This window comes from Myotis daubentonii, chromosome 11 (genome assembly GCF_963259705.1).
Source record: "Myotis daubentonii chromosome 11, mMyoDau2.1, whole genome shotgun sequence".
NCBI classification, from domain to species: domain Eukaryota; kingdom Metazoa; phylum Chordata; class Mammalia; order Chiroptera; family Vespertilionidae; genus Myotis; species Myotis daubentonii.
Genome location: NC_081850.1, coordinates 63456122 through 63473658, shown reverse-complemented (window position 1 = coordinate 63473658; position 17537 = coordinate 63456122). Strand labels below are relative to the sequence as shown.

The window sequence follows — 17537 nt, the reverse complement described above, 5'->3', positions numbered from 1 at the left end:
CTTCCTCACCCAGCTTTTCTACCTCCTCCCTCCCACTCCTAACCGTCACCACCCAGCACACATTTTACACTGATTTCCTCAGAGCCTTTCTTGCTCTCAGCTATAATTGTTTCTTCACTCATTCATCCCCCAATCATTCATTGAAGGGTTTTTTATGCTAGCACCAGGCCTATCCTAGGGACAGGTAGAGTACAAATACTACTTCAGCAGGGGAAAGCCATCTGCGAATGAAGCTGAAGGAATTTCAGTGAGAGAGGCAATAACCAATATTTATGCAAATGCAAAGTGATATAGAAAAACAGGTGAGAGAGTGAGCGATGCTCCTAGAGGGTGGGCAGGGGGTGGGGTTGATCTCTGTTTAACCTTGACTTGCTTATCTTTACCTCCAGGTGTTTAGACTGGGTCACTCCCAGAGGATGGGAGCATGTTCTTACTCATCTCTAACCCCCTGGTATCCAGCCCATGCACAGACCAGAGGAGACCAAGGAGACATGACCACTAACTGCAGTGTGGTGCCCTGACCTGGAGCCTGGAGCAGAAAAAGTACATGAGTGGAAAAAGTGGTGAAATGCAAATAAGATCTGGAGTTTAGCCCACAGTAACGTACCAATGCAGGTCCTGATAAATACTGAGGCTCAAGAATCCCACATGCTATAGCACTTAATCCTCAAGCAACTCCGTGGTCATACTGTTCTCATTTTACAAGCAAGTTCAGAGAGATGAAGTGCCTTGCCCAAGGTCACACAGCTAGAAAATGACTGAGGCCAAATGTGAACCCAGGTGTGCTAGGAAATCAGAGGAATGATGGACGCTGGAGGCAGGCGGAGGAGGGGGTGGGGGTCGTGCAGGAGGCAACCGATCAAATGATTATCTCATCATTGATGCTTCTATCTCTCCCTTCCCTTCCTCTCTGCAATCAATAAAAATGTTAAAATGTGTTTTAAAAAAAGTGTTTTTTAAAAAATGAATATGTAACGAGAATAAGAGGTCAAAGAAAAGCCGTGAAGGAAGAGTTTAAGCAACATATTGGATTTCCAAAAAGGCACTGCTGCCCAGGTAGGTGATCCTTATTCATTCTCCCAAAAAAGATGGGCTGTTCTCCAGAAACTCTTCCACACGGAAAAGGCCAGGAGGGAACTTGCCACCAGGTGAGAAAGCAACCTCAGCAGGGCCTCAGGGCCACGTCACTTCTGCTATCATGGACTTAACCTATTCACCTTTTGACTATGAACAAATCTTTTGGCAACAAATCTTTTTATCACCACACGTTAAAGGGAAGATGAGTATTGTTCTCAGAACAAAACTTGAAATAAACAAAATGCATTGAAATCAAAATGGTTTTTGTTTTGAAGCCCAACTTGGTATGTGGCTGGTCCAAGACTCAGAGGCAGAGTTCTCTCTCCTCTGTCCTTCCCTCCCCCTCTTCTCCCCTCTCGCCTCCTAATAATCTCTCTCTATCTCTATCTCTATCTCTATCTCTATCTCTATCTCTATCTCTATCTCTATATCTCTATCTCTCTCCCCTCATTCCCTCCCTCCCTCTCCCCACCTCCAACAGAATGAACTACTACTAGTATAGAAATTTTAAAGCTAGAATAGCACCAAATTAAGACTTTCTTCTTGAGTAACCAGTATTGAAAGAAAATTAAAAAGGAATCAGGAGGGGGTATATGAGAACTCTCTGTATCTCTGCTCAATGTCTTCTAAATCTAAAACTGCTCTTTAAAAGTCTATTAATTTTTTTGAAGTGTGCACATAAGAAATAAAATTGAGTTTATAATTGGGGGAGAAAAAAGAATAAACCTCCCTGCATGAGTCAAAGTTGTTTAATGGTGCATTCCCCATGCAACCCCCAATCATCAGAATTATTCCCTGAAATTACCTTTCACCGTAACATTGGTCCATGGCCCACACTTTGTGAAGCACCACTAAGCCAAAGTCTAATAACATGGAAAAATAAGAAGAAAAAGTATAGATTGGATGGTTTCCTGTTGATGGCAGAATGAAGCGGTGACTCATTCACCTTTCTGCCAAAGCCTTTATGGTCTGACCCGCATGGCATTTATGCCTTTCTCCCACCGCCCATGCACCCCAGCCATTATCTCAAACTCTGTGCTCACCCCCCATCTCTGCCTGTCAAGTCTTACTCAGGATCACCCAGCACAGGCATCATTCCTTCAAGTCAGCCCAACCAGCCATGTGAAGCCTACCTGGCTATCAGCTATCGCAGACGGGGAAGCATTCCTCCTCAGGTAGGTCTAGGGTGCTGTGTGGGCCCAACCATTGGAGCCACCATCTTTTGTGGGGTACGGTGGATATTTATGTCTGCCCTGGGTTACCAGATAAAGTACATGGCACCTAGTTAAATTTGAATTTCAGACAAAGGGTAATTTTTAGCGAATGCTTCATTCAATATTTATGTTTTATGTGCTAAGTTTGGCGATCCTATGTCTGTCTCCAATGAGACTCGGCTTCCTACTTATAAAAGCTGTGGCTTTGCATCCGTGTGTATGCAGAACTGAGGACACTACCAGGCACTGAGTAGAGTCTTGGTAACTATTGAATGACTGCTGTCCAACTCGCCCAGGAAACCCTGAGATTTCAACTAATATCAGGAATACATTTCTATTTCTATCTAGAAATGCAGGCTTGGAAGGGGGAAAGATAATGTGCTCAAATGTAATACATTTATAATTCCTAAACTAGATCTCTAGGAAGGAGCAAAAGTGTCTACATTATTCTCCATCTTGTCTTTAGCACACATAACAAGCCACACACCGCATGGCTTCCATATACTTTACGATCAGCTCCGACATGAATCACACATGAAGGTGAGAACTTGCTACACTGAATCCAAAGGCAGAATAAATAGCAGCAGCCAAGAACAGATCTACGCCATGTTGGGGCCAGTTCTGTCCCGATGAATCAGGTACGCAATTAATCATCATGTTTTGCTTCACAGCTTTCCTGTGAGGGGAGTGTGCGCGATGGAAGAATCACAGGCTCAAAAGTCAGAGAGACCTGGGTTTGTGGTTATGACTCAGCGTCTGCCAGAAGGGAGCCCTCGCTGGGGCTCCGTCTTCTCATCTGTGAGCCAGGTTCTCATGGCTACTCCGAAAGGCCGATGTTAGTATTAAATGGAATAATGCACATGACATGTTTTGTATGGTACCTGTCCATAGCAAGTGATCAAGGGTAGAAACAATGATAGTGACAAGAATGATTATGTTTTCATTTCTACTATTCCAGCCAGATTATAATCTCTTTGAGCCTATGAACTATTTCATTCATTTGTTCATCATTATTTATTTTTACATCATTTGTAGCTTCCAATAGCCTCTAGTATAATGTGCAGTAAAGTGTATTCGTCAGCTAGACATCCAAAGAGACTGAAGTCTTGAAAATGTTCAGTGTTTTATTGCCTTTCATAAAGCTGACAATATTTAACCACAGTAGAGTAGGGTAAGACCAGAAATTAACCTTTGTCAGCGACTGGTAGATTGCACACTGTCTTTCACAAATAATTGATAGACTACGTTTGGGCACTAAGAAACACCAGAGAAATCAAGACATAGTTTCTTCTTTCTTAAAATAGTTAAGAACCATTTTGATGGAAAAACCATTCATCCCACATTTCCCATCAGGATGTTCTATCACATGTGTGTCTAATCACAGCACACACCACGGGGAACACACCTCAGTGAGCTGGGGGTTGCCCTTCTCACCGGCTGCTCAAGGGAAAAGCTCAGGGTGAGGGGTCACCTGCTCTCAGCAGAGGAACACCAACCATATAGACACCATTCTCCAACCTTCGTCTTTCCTAGTTTAACAATAGCTATCATTAAACTTGCAATTTCATATTAATATGTGACTTAAATCTAGCAAATTCTTCATTGTAAACACGTCACCCTCAACCTCCCAAATCTTTTTCTTGGATTCTCTGGCTTTGGACAATTTATCTGGGATGTAATTTTTTTCCCCTGTACAACAAGAAAGTTGGAATCCATGGTCTTTAAGCTCCCTTTCAGCTCTGTACCCTCAGGATCCCATCTCTCTATTTTATCTCTGCATCTCTGGTTTTTTTAAAATGAGATTTATTCTCTTTTTTTTTTTTGTTTATTTGGTGTGTGTTTGTGTGTGTATGTGTGTGTGTGTGTGTGTGTGTGTGTGTGTGTGTGTTCATCCTCACCCAAGGGTATTTTTCCATTGATTTTTAGAGAGAGTGGGAGAGGAAGAGACAGAAACATCGATGTGAGAGAGACACATCGATTGGTTGCCTCCCTGCACGCACCCCAACCAGAGCTGTGGAACCTACAACCAAGGTACATGTCCTTGACAAGAATCGAACACAGGACCATTCAGTCTGAGGTCTGACACTCTATCCACTGAGCCAAACCGACTAGGGCTCTGCATCTCTTTTAATTGAGCCAGTTTCCTCATTGCTAAGTCTAAGTCTATGAAATACATTAATCAAATTATTTTTTCTTAGAATTTTAGCATTCATTTCTAAGTCAGCTCAAATGTGTATTCAAGATAGTCCAGGTACCCCTTCCCCTGGCTCAGCTCCCTTGGATACCGGTGGTCCTGTGGGGGAGCACATCCCGGAGACCACGTGGCGTAAGGCCATGTGGGCCTCCACGCTGGGGCTAATGGACTTCAATTAGCTTGGATGGGAAGAACCAAGATGGCGGCATAGGTTAACGCTGGAGTTTGCTGCTTTGAACAACTACTTCAAAAGTGAAACCAAAAAACGGAGGGGACATCACCCAGAACCACAGGAACGCTGGCTGAGTGGAAGTCCTACAACTAGGAGGAAAGAGAAACGCACACGGACACTCAGAGGAGGCGCAGTGCTGAAGTCAAATTCTGAGGTGCGGAGTGCGAGGAGCGGGCTGGCGGCGGAGGGCGCGGTTGTTGTTTTCAATCGGGAGGGAGTCACAGACTCTGAGCTCCAGATACAGGCGAGTCTTTAGGGACCCAGACTCAAACGGGAGAAGCGGGACTGTCTGGCTTCGGTCAGAGCGAGTGCAGCTTTCTCTCCCAGCTTTGCAGCGGGTGCTGGGACTCAGAGAGGCAGAGCCCCTGGGGACAGGACTGAGAGCCGCCATAACTGCTCTCTCCTGCCCACCCTGTTGATCCTGTGCGACCCGCCCCGCCCAAGCCCAGCGCAGAACCATTTGCCGGATAGCCTCAGGCAAAGGCTAGATTAGCACCTCCCTAGAGGACAGAAGTTCTCTCACTGCTGACACAGCTGATTCTCATAGCCACTTGGCCTGGAGGTCAAACCCTCCCTGGAATTAGCTACAACGATCAAGATTTAACTATAAGACTTCGAACAAAGACCACTAGGGGGTGCACCAAGGAAGCATAACAAAATGCAGAGACAAAGAAACAGGACAAAATTGTCAAAGGAAGATATAGAGTTCAGAACCACACTTTTAAGGTCTCTCAAGAACTGTTTAGAAGCTGCCGATAAACTTAATGAGATCTACAAGAAAACTAATAAGACCCTCGATCTTATATTGGGGAACCAACTAGAAATTAAGCATACACGGACTGAAATAACGAATATTATACAGACGCCCGACAGCAGACCAGAGGAGCACAAGAATCAAGTCAATGATTTGAAATGCGAGGAAGCAAAAAACATCCAACCGGAAAAGCAAAATGAAAAAAGAATCCAAAAATGCGAGGATAGTGTAAGGAGCCTCTGGGACAGCTTCAAGCGTACCAACATCAGAATTATAGGGGTGCCAGAAGATGAGAGAGACCAAGATATTGAAAACCTATTTGAAGAAATAATGACAGAAAACTTCCCCCACCTGGTGAAAGAAATGGACTTACAGGTCCAAGAAGCGCGGAGAACCCCAAACAAAAGGAATCCAAAGAGGACCACACCAAGACACATCATAGCCGAACCGGTTTGGCTCAGTGGATAGAGCGTCGGCCTGCGGACTGAAAGGTCCCAGGTTCGATTCCGGTCAAGGGCATGTACCTGGGTTGCGGGCATATCCCCAGTAGGAGATGTGCAGGAGGCAGCTGATCGATGTTTCTCTTTCATCGATGTTTCTAACTCTCTATCTCTCTCCCTTCCTCTCTGTAAAAAATCAATAAAATATATTTAAAAAAAAAAAAAGACACATCATAATTAAAATGCCAAGAGCAAAAGATAAAGAAAGAATCTTAAAAACAGCAAGAGAAAGAAACTCAGTTACCTACAAGGGAATACCCATACGACTGTCAGCTGATTTCTCAACAGAAACTTTGCAGCCAGAAGGGAGTGGCAAGAAATATTCAAAGTGATGAATACCAAGAACCTACAACCAAGATTACTTTATCCAGCAAAGCTATCATTCAGAATTGAAGGTCAGATAAAGAGCTTCACAGATAAGGAAAAGCTAAAGGAGTTCATCACCACCAAACCAGGATTATATGAAATGCTGAAAGGTATCCTTTAAGAAGAGGAAGAGGAAGAAAAAGGTAAAGATACAAATTATGAACAACAAATATGCATCTATCAACAAGTGAATCTAAGAATCAAGTGAATAAATAATCTGATGAACAGAATGAACTGTTGATTATAATAGAATCAGGGACATAGAAAGGGAATGGACTGACTATTCTTGGGGGGGAAAGGGGTGTAGGAGATGTGGGAAGAGACTGGACAAAAATCGTGGACCTATGGATGAGGACAGTGGGTGGGGAGTGAGGGCAGAGGGTGGGGCGGAAACTGGGAGGAGGGGAGTTATGGGGGGGAAAAAAAAGAGGAACAAATGTAATAATCTGAACAATAAAGATTTAATTAAAAAAAAAAAAAAAGATAGTCCAGGTAAAAAGAATCCAATGATTGAGGTTTAGCTTATGTTAACCAGAAAGTTTACTGATAACTTCTTTTACAAGGCTTGGGGATGGAAAGGATAGAAAACACTCAGTCATTGTTGGTTGTGCCATTATTGTTACTGTTAGCACTGCAATGGGGGAAATTAATATACTGAAATTACTCCGTCTTTGTCTATGCCTTTCATTGGGCCTGGGAATGCCATCCACCCAGCCACTCTTTTGTACAGAGAAAGCCAAGATACAGGAGGAAGGGAGAAACAGAATTAGCTACAAGGAACAGCCTGTATGCCAAGGTGAGGATTAGATCTTCCTGACTTTCCTCTGCTGTTTCCTTATCGAGTCACCTGTGTTTATAGCTTTATGAGAAACTCGTGCATTACAGGCTCCTTAAATTACACTGATAGTTACTCATTTCCTATGGTAAACAGTGTCTATCCTCTTCCAACTGGTCTTTATTAAAATGCAAATTGTACCAGATGATAACACATCAAATTCCCAATACTCTTTTTTTTAAGGTACATTCCTAGGAAAGGGAGGGGGGAGAAAGAAAGAAACATCCTGAGAACCATTCAAAGTTAGAGATCAGGCAGAGGAAGGGTGGTGGTGAAGTGGATGGAGAAAAGGATGCTAAGAGGGGGCAAGATTCTAGAAAGGTGGGACAGGGGACAGAGAAGATAGACTCCACTTATTTTATGGTTTCTCTCTGCTAACCCCCCAACACACACACACACACACACTAGCCACTCTGGCTTCTTTCCAATTTGGGAAGGCGCTAACCTCTTTCCTACCACCAGGCCTTTTTTTACATGCTGTTTCCTCTTTCTTGGATGCTCCTCCTTCCACCCTCTTTGCCTCTTTACCTTGAACTCAAAGGACTCTTCTTCCAGGAAGCCTTCTCTGATTTCCCAGATCATAAAAAGGGCCCCCATTTTACATTTTACATTTTAACAGTTCTCCTTCCTGTTACTGCACAGTTGCAACTGTACATTTATTCCTGTTGTTGTGTAATTAAGACCTATTCCCTTAGTAAGCTATATGCTTCTTGAGCATAGCTCCAGGCTTTTGCTCACCACTGGACCTATTTCCAATATATGACACTATCTGGCACATAGTAGGCACCCGACGAATCAGTTGGTTGACCAATTGAGTAAGTCAGGCTACAATCACCTTCCTCAAGCAGCTGCGTGAATGCTGAGGAATAGTATTGTGCAATGGTTAACTGAGTATTTAGACTCTAAGTCAGCCAGGATGAAATTCTGGCTCTGCCACTTACTAGCTCCGGGATTTGGAGCAAGTTTATTCACATTATTGTGTCTCTGCTTTCTCATCTGTGAAATGAGCATAACAATTCTGTTTTACTGACTCCAAGATGCCCTCGATTATAAGACACACCATGTACCATTAAGGAAAAACAAGCCTACCAGCAAACTAGAACACAGTGTTTTCTTATCACGGAGGCTTTTTTTTTTTTTTTGTACAAAACTGGCCTCCATCCCATCATTAGGATTAGCCAAGCAGCATTTCTGAGAGAAGCACTCAGTGGCAGACGCCTCAGCTGCTCCCAGCCCAGCCTGGGGGGCTGTCTTCCACGCCACTGGCATCCACTCTGCAAGATGATCTCACTGGCAGGTGCCAACAGAAGGTTTCAGACCAGAACCAGGAAGACATTAGGAAGAACAAATAACTGAACACATGCAGGGTCAGCAATGCTTGTAATTCAACGGAAATGCTGCAACGTGGTATTGTTTCCAATACCGCTCCTAAGTGTGACCTGGTAGGCAGTGCCCCCATCACTACCGCCGCCCTGCAGACAGCACTTAAGAGAAGCAATGGCGTCTAAGACACCCCTCAGCTTCACAGAACTTGAGTCAAAACAGGTGCATTGGCAAATTTCATTGCCTAATTGATTGCATTATGTGTTGCTTTTATTTTAAGAAACAGCCTATTTCACATCTACATTAAACTGAGCTGAATACAAAGTTTAGTGAAGGAGGCCTGCAGGTCTTGTTTGTAAGACATAGGACCTCTGGCCTTTGGCCTCAAATTTTCAGGAAGGCATATGTAATACTTTAAACAATAAAAACAAAACAAAAAATCAGGAAGGGCACTTAGAACTTCGTGTCTGTATGTTTCAGCACCAGGGCATGGAATACCAGCCGTGGGCAAACTACGGCCTGCGGGCCAGATCTGGCCGTTTGAAATGAATAAAACTAAAAAAAAAAAAAAAAAAAAGACCGTACCCTTTTATGTAATGATGTTTACTTTGAATTTATATTAGTTCACACAAACGCTCCATCCATGCTTTTGTTCCGGCCCTCCGGTCCAGTTTAAGAACCCATTGTGGCCCTCGAGTCTAAAAGTTTGCCCACCCCTGGACTAGACTCTGACCCCCGCTGTCAGATGGTCTTCAGCCCCCGGAGCACCAGCCTCTGCAGCAGGTGGTTCTCTGGTAAAGAAACGACTTTCCCAAATCCTCCAGCCCCTGGCTTTGGCTGAGGTCTGCCTTTTCCAGTCTCATCTCCACCGACAGTTCCCGTCACGATGTGTGTGGTACAGTTTGACAAACCCGGATCCGCACCTGCAGCTGGAGATTCAGCAACATCACCTCGATGGCTGCTTTCTCCCTCCCTTCACCTTCCGAGGAGCAGCTGTTTCTGGGTGCTGGTCACCACCTGTCACAGCTGCGGGGCTTCTAGAGGCAGCCTCCCGCGGCGGTCAGGGGCGCTTCGCCGGAGGGATGCATGCGCGGGGCTGAGGGCTTGCCCCCCGAGGTGATAACGGCCACGTCATCAGACGACGGTGCTTGTACGCCTCACAGTTTCCCGAGTTCTGGTCTTACCAACGGGATCCATGTAAGTTGTTTGTCACAGCCGGAGCCATTTTCCTCCGAAATTAACTCCTCTGAGATCACAGGCTGTTTGGTATTTTGAGAAGAATCCGTGGATGCTTGGCCGAGTCCTCGGGCAAGGTGCTCCCATCCAGGGTGTGGGGTGAAGGGAAGGTACCCCTTGGGAAGGGGGATGAAAGAAGAAAGACGAGTCCAAGGCAGCAGTCTCCGGGACGCAGTGCTCCTGCCTTCAGAAGTCCGGTGGTTGTGAGAATTAAGTGCGTTAGAATATGTGTGTGTTAGAATAAACAAGTGCGTTGGTTTATGCGTGGAAAACCCTGGGCACACCATGCATTCTCACGATCTCCCAGCAGACGTGGTTGCTTCTGCCGGGCAGTCTTTAGCCTCAGGGTCCTTGCCTGGGGCACCTCCGGCAGGACCCGGCCAGCTGGCGCTGCACAGATGCACAGCTCAGCACGGCCCTCAGGTGCACTCCTTCTTCCATTCATCAGAGTCATGGAAACAATCAGGAGGAAGGCAGGCTTTCTCAGTTATTACGTGGCTGTGGAACCACAGCTCCCACTAGAACGCCAGCGCCGTGAGGGCGAGGATTGTCGTCTGCCTGTTCTCCGCCGTAACTCCAGTGGCCAGGGCAGTGCTTGGCGCTTGGCAGGGACTCCGTACACTTCATCGAATGAATGGGTGGGTCCCTCCAGGGATATTGACCAGCGTTTCTGATGGTGAGATGGGAGCATTCTCCCTGTGGAGGGGATAGGACTCGTCGCTGAGTCAACTGTAAGAAAGGCTTTGGTCCTCTGCACTCCCCTTTGCTATGGGAGCCTTTAAAATACAGCAGTCTGATGGGGTGTTTTAATGGAAATCAATAAGTGAAAGGCATATAATTAATTTTATCATTTAGCTTCCATTGTAATTACTTATTGATCCAAGGCTGCTCATGGAGCACCTGGCAACAGTGAAAGAAAAACAGTAGCAGGTGTTTGGACTTAGTTCGTGTTTGCTAACTAATTAGATGAGGGTTTTTGTGCTTGGAAAGCCTAAGTAGTTTGCGTTTGGCTCAAAGTTGAAAGTTGAAATCCAGGAGCTTCAGCCAACTCTGTTGATCTTTCTTGCTTCTGGGCTAGGAGGCCTCCTATCACTAAGACCTGTTATAACTGATCTTATTCACGGGAAGTCAATTTTGTTGTTTAAGTCTCAGCATTCTAATGATGCCAGATTTTACACAGCAGAGAAGAGCTTGGACTGGAGTCAGACTGCCATGGTTTGAATCGCAAGTTCACCATTGTCTAGCTGTGTGACCTTGAGAATGTTACTTAACCTCTCTGTGCTCCAGTTTCAAAATCTGTAAATGGGGATAATGATGGTATTTGATGATGATTATAATGACGGTATTTAATGATGATTATAATTACTGGATTATAATGATGATTAAACAAAGAAACAATGTCTAAGACACAGTAAGTGCTATACAAGTGGGTTCTTAACCTTAAAAACACACTTTAATTTTCCATACTTTAGTTCCCTGTAAAGGTTGTGTTAGTTATTGATTATGCAATAATTTAGGCACACGATAGACGTTACAAACAGGTTTATATCAGGCTTATAGTCACACATGCCTACTAAAAATCGAAAATGCAACTCCTGAATAGAGGCTAGGTTGTGTTTGAGGATTGTTAGGCCGAGAGTATCAGCTAAGGTTTTTGGCAACATGCAAGAGAAATTCGCCCAAAGCCACTAGGGCAGTGACGGCGAACCTTTTGAGCTCGGCATGCCAGCATTTTGAAAAACCCTAACTTAACTCTGGTGCCATGTCACATATAGAAATGTTTTGATATTTGCAACCATAGTAAAACAAAGACTTACATTTTTGATGTTTATTTTATATATTTAAATGCCATTTAACAAAGAAAAATCAACCAAAAAAATGAGTTCACGTGTCACCTCTGACACAAGTGTCATAGGTTCACCATCACTGGACTAGGGGCAGAGGTGGGCGCAGAATCAAGCCTCAAAAAGGCAAAACGAGGCCCCTTTATGATGTTTCCCTCTTGCTTCACTGCCCTAGAGAGCTGAATTCTTCTGAATTTGGCCTGAAGTCACATGCCTACCGTTGGGTTTAGGGATAAGGAGCAGCTGTGGTGGCTAGATGGCCAGTCCGACAGGATTACAGGGAATGGAGGAGAGAGAATTCTCCAAAGGACAAGCAGGGTGTTACTAACCAAAGAAGGGGAAGAGTTGCTAGGCAGGTCAACGCCATAGCTGTCCCCCCTCCCCACAATGAAGAATGAAGGAGGCAAGGTAGTTTCTAAAATCCTATTTATGTTTGTGCTGTAGGCCTTTCCAGGAATTTACATACGTTTCTCTCCTCAGAGGGTTCTCTGAGAGGCTGGCTCACCCCAGCACTCATGCAGAAAGAACAGCAATCTGGCAATAATGGTGAACTGCTTCCTCCCTGGCCCAGTGAAGCGAATCGCCAGTTACTTGTGTCGCATTCATTTAAATGCTAATCTTCGCCTCACAAATTTCATAACAGCCATAATTTCTAGTTCGATCAGAACACATTATGCTGAACTTTCAGAACTCCACAAACAGTAAGCTTACAAGGGTGGCTCCGCATTCATGAATCCTGTTTTCAGTTGGGTTGTTTTGGCTCCAAGTATAAGAACACCCAACCCTTTTGCCGAAACACGAACGGATCGGTGCAGGTACCTGGGCATCCAGATGTGCGAGGCACTGAGGCCTTAATCCAGTGGCTCCAGCTCTACTTCTCTGCAGTTACCTCGATGCTTTCTGACCTCATTTTCTCCCTCTGTTCTTCATCTCAGGCTGGAAGCCAGAGGCTGCAGGATATTCAGCCTCACGACTGCACAAAACAGCATGTGGAGGAAGGGGAGATCGTTTTTTACTGCAGACCTCAGGATAAGGTAAGTTCCTCTAGACTCCTCTAGCGAACTTTCCCCTCATCCCCTTGGCCCAGATTAAGTCACGTGCCCAAATCCTGAAACAACCCCTTGTGGCCAAGGAGATGCCATGTGCGAACTGGCTGACACCTGGGTTCTTGAACCAGTCACTGGCAAAGAGAATTATATTACCGTGCCTGGCCACCTAGGCAATAGGAAGAAGCATGTGTTAAAGAGAAAACAAGGTAGGCATTTAGCTTTTTTTCCCCCCTTCAATCACTGAAACACACTACTGCCCCATCCCTATGTCTGAGAAATTTAAGACATAGTGGAAGACAGAGGCCACCTTCCATTGATAACATAGACAACAGAGACACCATCAGCCTTCTGGCCTCTGTTGCCGCTGGAGCAGGGCGTGTAACAGAAACTCCACAGATCACACGTACTGTCTCAGTCAGGTTCCTTTGAGAACCCACGATGCAGAAAGCCAGGAACCTCCTGGAAAATCCATGTGGGTGGCAGTGGTGGCTTGTTTCCAGGGATAGCAATAGCAGTGGCAATGGTACATTCAATGTAGGATTGCAAATGAAAATACAAAAGACCCAATTATGGTAAGTTCAAATATCATATTAAAAAAACAAGTAATTGTTTAGTATTTTTTAGTATATGTCCCAAATATTGATTGCATGGGACATATTGCACTAAAAAATTAGACATTGTTTATTAATCATTTAAGTATTTTATCCGACAATCCTCATCCAATGGCAACCAGCTTCCAGTGGCAGCAGAATGCTCAGTTGCAATGGCAAAAGGGTCCTCACTAGACTGAGCTTGAGGCGTGTTTATGGTTGTGGTCCATCCTGCTACCACCCTTCCTGGCTCCTGCTCGGTTTCCAAGCCTAGTTCTACATCATTACCAGGAATTCTGTGAGAGTAAATCATACAGTGTAAGCTTTGGCTGTTGCAACTATGAACCCTAATCATGTAAATCTCAACATCACTACAAAAGTTTGAACCTCTCCATTAGCACTGATATCAGCATGAAACACAAAGAGGGAAAGGCACTTTTTAAAAATCTTCACCCAAAGATATGTTTTTGATTTTTAGAGAAAGGAAGGGGGAGAGAGAGAGAGAGAGAGAGAGAGAGAGAGAGAGAGAGAGAGAGAAAGAAACATTAATTGATTGCCTCCCGTATGTGCCCTGACTGGGGATCGAACCAGCAACCTAGGTATGTCCCCTGACCAGGAATCAAACGGCAGCCTTTTGGTGTGTGGGACAACACTCCAACCAGCTGAGCCACCCAGCCAGGGCAGGAGGAAAGGCACCTTTTTAAAGCAGAAGTAGCATGGTGCTGTCAGTGAAATGCACCAGAATGGTACTGGACCTCAGTTCAGCAACCTCAGTACTTGAGTTCAGCAAAGAAAGAATTCAGAGCCAAGGAATTTAAATTGAAGGAGAAAGTTTATTTAGAAAGTCACAGAGGTAGATAGAAGTAAGTCATCTGGGTTGTGTAGGCCCTTGGAGCTTAGGGGAGAAAGAGGCAGAGAGAACACACCTGGGGGGAAGGCAGGAGAGGGGGAAAGGCACTGGTGTGCCCAAGAGAGAGGGCACCTGGGTCCTCCTCCCTGAGGACCACTTCTGCACTCTCTAAAGGCAGGGCTCTTACGGGAGGCCCTACAGAAGGGGCTCCATAGTAACTTTATCAGCTTTCCAGCTGCTTCCTTTTGAGGGGGGTCGTGGGGGGGGGGGGGTTGGTCGTGGTCTCTACTAACCGGTTGCTGCCGGGGCAGCCAGTCATTAGTCATTGCATCTGGTCCTGATGTCAGCCATAGGGTCTCCCCACCTGGCCTTGCTGCTTTTCTGGGCCTGGAGCTGAAACACAACTGAGGCCTAGATGTTATCTCTATTTTGACCCAAATTCCGTCTCTGCGGTCAACAGATCAGAGGCTGTGTTCCCAAGATTATTTGATGCAGGTCAGACCTCCTTGTCTTGAGGGCTTAATGCTTAAGGGAGTGGCCATGCAAAGGCTTGTATGGGACTCACGTGAGGCTGTTCTCTGGCCCCCTTGTTCCCCCTCTAAGCGGGTGTCTACCACAGACCAGCAGCATGTTGGGGAAGGAAAGGTGGGGGGGGGGGGGGTCTAAGCCACAAGACCATCGCCGTGCCGTGAAGATTCAGGGAATCTAAACCCCAGGACAAGATAAACTAGGAGGAAAAGCCACTCTCGGGGCAAGAGTCCTGATTTCCCAGTTTTGTCTGTTGCTCGGCACCTGAGGCTTTCTGCCTGGTCACATTCCATACCTGGCCTCTCATTCCTCCTCTGCTCGTGCCTGTCTAGCTGGGCCTTAGAAGAACAGGGTTCTTTGCAAGCTTCTGCTTTGTTTATGGCTTAAGGAATTTCACAACAATGCCGCCTGCTTTAACTAACTTAAGTGTAACGTGGAAACGATTCTGGAATGTTAGATGACTTAAAAATTAAGGGTTATAAAATTCTGGCATAGCCGAAACATTTTCCTTCCTAAGAATTTTCCTTTCCTTTGGCCTATTCTCACTGATAAAACTAAATTCTTCTCATATAGAATAATCTCACTATTGTAAAGTTTGATAATATGAATACAATGGAAACTTGTAGCGTGAAAAACATCATAAATACTTTTGGGCTCCTAAATTATACTGTACTCCTATTCACCTCATTTTCCCGGAATAATATATCTTCCTGATTTGAATTCCCTTTGGCATTCAAAGGAAATTATTATTCAAAGGGAAATAATTAGTTGATGCTAATTTGCCAGTTGTCATTGGGTAGTCTAATGAAGCGATCTAATTAAGCTAATGGTTATAGACTAGAAACACTGCACTGTTTCTGCTTTGGATTGTGAAAGAAACATCTTGGTTCTAGATCATGAAATCCTTTTTTAAAAAAAAAAAATATTTGTTTCATTGAATTCAGAGAGGACAGGAGAGGGAGAGATAGAAATATCAATGATGAGAGAGAATCATTGATCAGCTGCCTCCTGCATGCCCCACACTGGGGATCGAGTACGCAACCTAGGCACAAGACACAATAGAACCTGAGTGGGTAATCCAACTGTGACCTCCTGGTTCATAGGTCAAAGCTCAACCACTGAGCCACTCGGCCACCCTGCACACATGCCAGGGAACTAGTGGGTCTCTTGGGCTAACTGGCTCATTGAGTGATGATGAAGGTGGTTTGCTGAGGTTGAGCCTGGAGTTTATGAGCGGGACACAGCCTCTGCAGCCTTTTCCAGCTTCATTTCCTCACAGCTGGAATGGCTGGCACGGCTCTGGAAGCCAAATCTGAAGCAAAGTTCTCTTAACAATTGACATTTCAAGCATGAACAGGCTACTAAAACATACAGGTAGTGGATTTTTTTTTTTTCTGACACGGCATCCATTCCTCTTTTCTCACATACACTGATTTCCACACAGAAAAGTATTGCTCCTACACTGTGTGAGATTTAAGAGGGGAGAGTAAAGCAACGCCTGTCATCCTACTAAAGAAGCCAAGGTGTGTGTGTGTTGGGGGAAGGGGGAGGTCCCTAATGGCTCCTCCAGGATCCTACTTCTCGTTGTCCCAGCCTAATCAAAGTGGTAGAGCATGGGACCTAGGCCTGGTCCAATACGTGGACATGGTGACTAGTCCACTCAATAAGAGCCAATGAGACAATAGAACCCAGGCTGGGACTCCTGGGGAAAAACATTTTTGCTCTTTTTCACTGGATTTGAAATGATGGGAAGGTTTAAAACTGCAGCAACCAAGCCCTTACCACAGCGAAAAGGCCTGCCTGAGAATAGTGCAGCTCAGAGGACGGAGAACCGAAAGACAAACCATACCTGCCCTCCTTCATCAACCCCTGCCTGACCTCCCCCTGGAATTGCCACCTTCCCTTTTCTGGGTCCGTTTGGTTCCTGTCACTTGGAACAACAGAATTCTAACTGTTACAGTTTGTCTTCCTCCTTCCCCTGCAAGTGTGAGACTGTCCTGAATCAAGAATGGTGACAGCTGAGCCTAGCTAGGACCAACGCCTTTGACCTCTAGATCCCCCTTAGGCAGAGTCTTACCCGGGGCTTCCTGCTACATACCAAGCAGCTCCAGGCAAATCACCGCACTTGGGTGTGTCTGTCTCTTCCCATCAAAGAAATGTTCCTACTTGCCTAGAGAACTGCATGGTCGTCGTAGGGATCGCAATATGGAAGGAACTGATATAGAGAAGCATGTGCTACACTATCATTCCATTTGCAAGTAGCCTGGGAAGCTTTACCAAAAGAAGCAACTCTGGAACCACACTTTTTTTTTTGTTTCTGTTTGGCCTGAAGAGGGCAGAATTTCTTCCAAAATCAGAGAGTTTACAAGACAAATTGCATTTTATTCATTCATTCATTCATTCATTCATTTATTTTGAGAGAGAGAGAGAGAGAGAGAGAGAGAGACAGACAGACAGACAGACAGACAGACAGACAAAGGGAAGAGGGAGAGAAATATCAATGTGAGAGCGAAACCTGGACTTGGCTGCCTCCTGCACACCCCCAACCAGGGATGGAGCACACAACCCGGGCATGTGCCTTGACTGGGAAGCAAACCAGCAATCTTGTGATGCATGGGGCGACGCCTAACCAACTGACCCACACTGGCCAAGGACAAATTGCACTTTAAATCAGCTACCTTGCAGTTCATTTGTTTTGCTTCATATTTAAGTGTTTGATGGTCAAACCATAGTTTCCACTAAGAGCTCATGGCTGTTTGCAGGTGAGAATGGTGAAAAGTTAAATAAAATTATCTGTTTGAGATCTATGAAAATTTTGATAATAGTGTTCAGTGTTATTTCACAGAACTCTGCTCCAACTCAGGATTAAATGTAATGAAACTATTTGTTTGGTTTGTTGGGGAGGGGACGCAGATTATATACATTTTTCAGTTGCCAGGTTTCTC

The 17537-nt window shown here is 45.0% G+C and overlaps 1 long non-coding RNA gene across 1 annotated transcript; it reads left to right on the top strand.

The window, feature by feature from the left end:
- Positions 1-2119: 2119 nt before the first annotated feature.
- On the top strand, positions 2120-7571 carry LOC132212801 (uncharacterized). The gene is made up of 3 exons (XR_009447784.1): positions 2120-2252; positions 2963-3126; positions 7052-7571. It is a non-coding gene; the product is annotated as an uncharacterized LOC132212801 (long non-coding RNA).
- The last annotated feature ends 9966 nt before the right edge of the window (positions 7572-17537 follow it).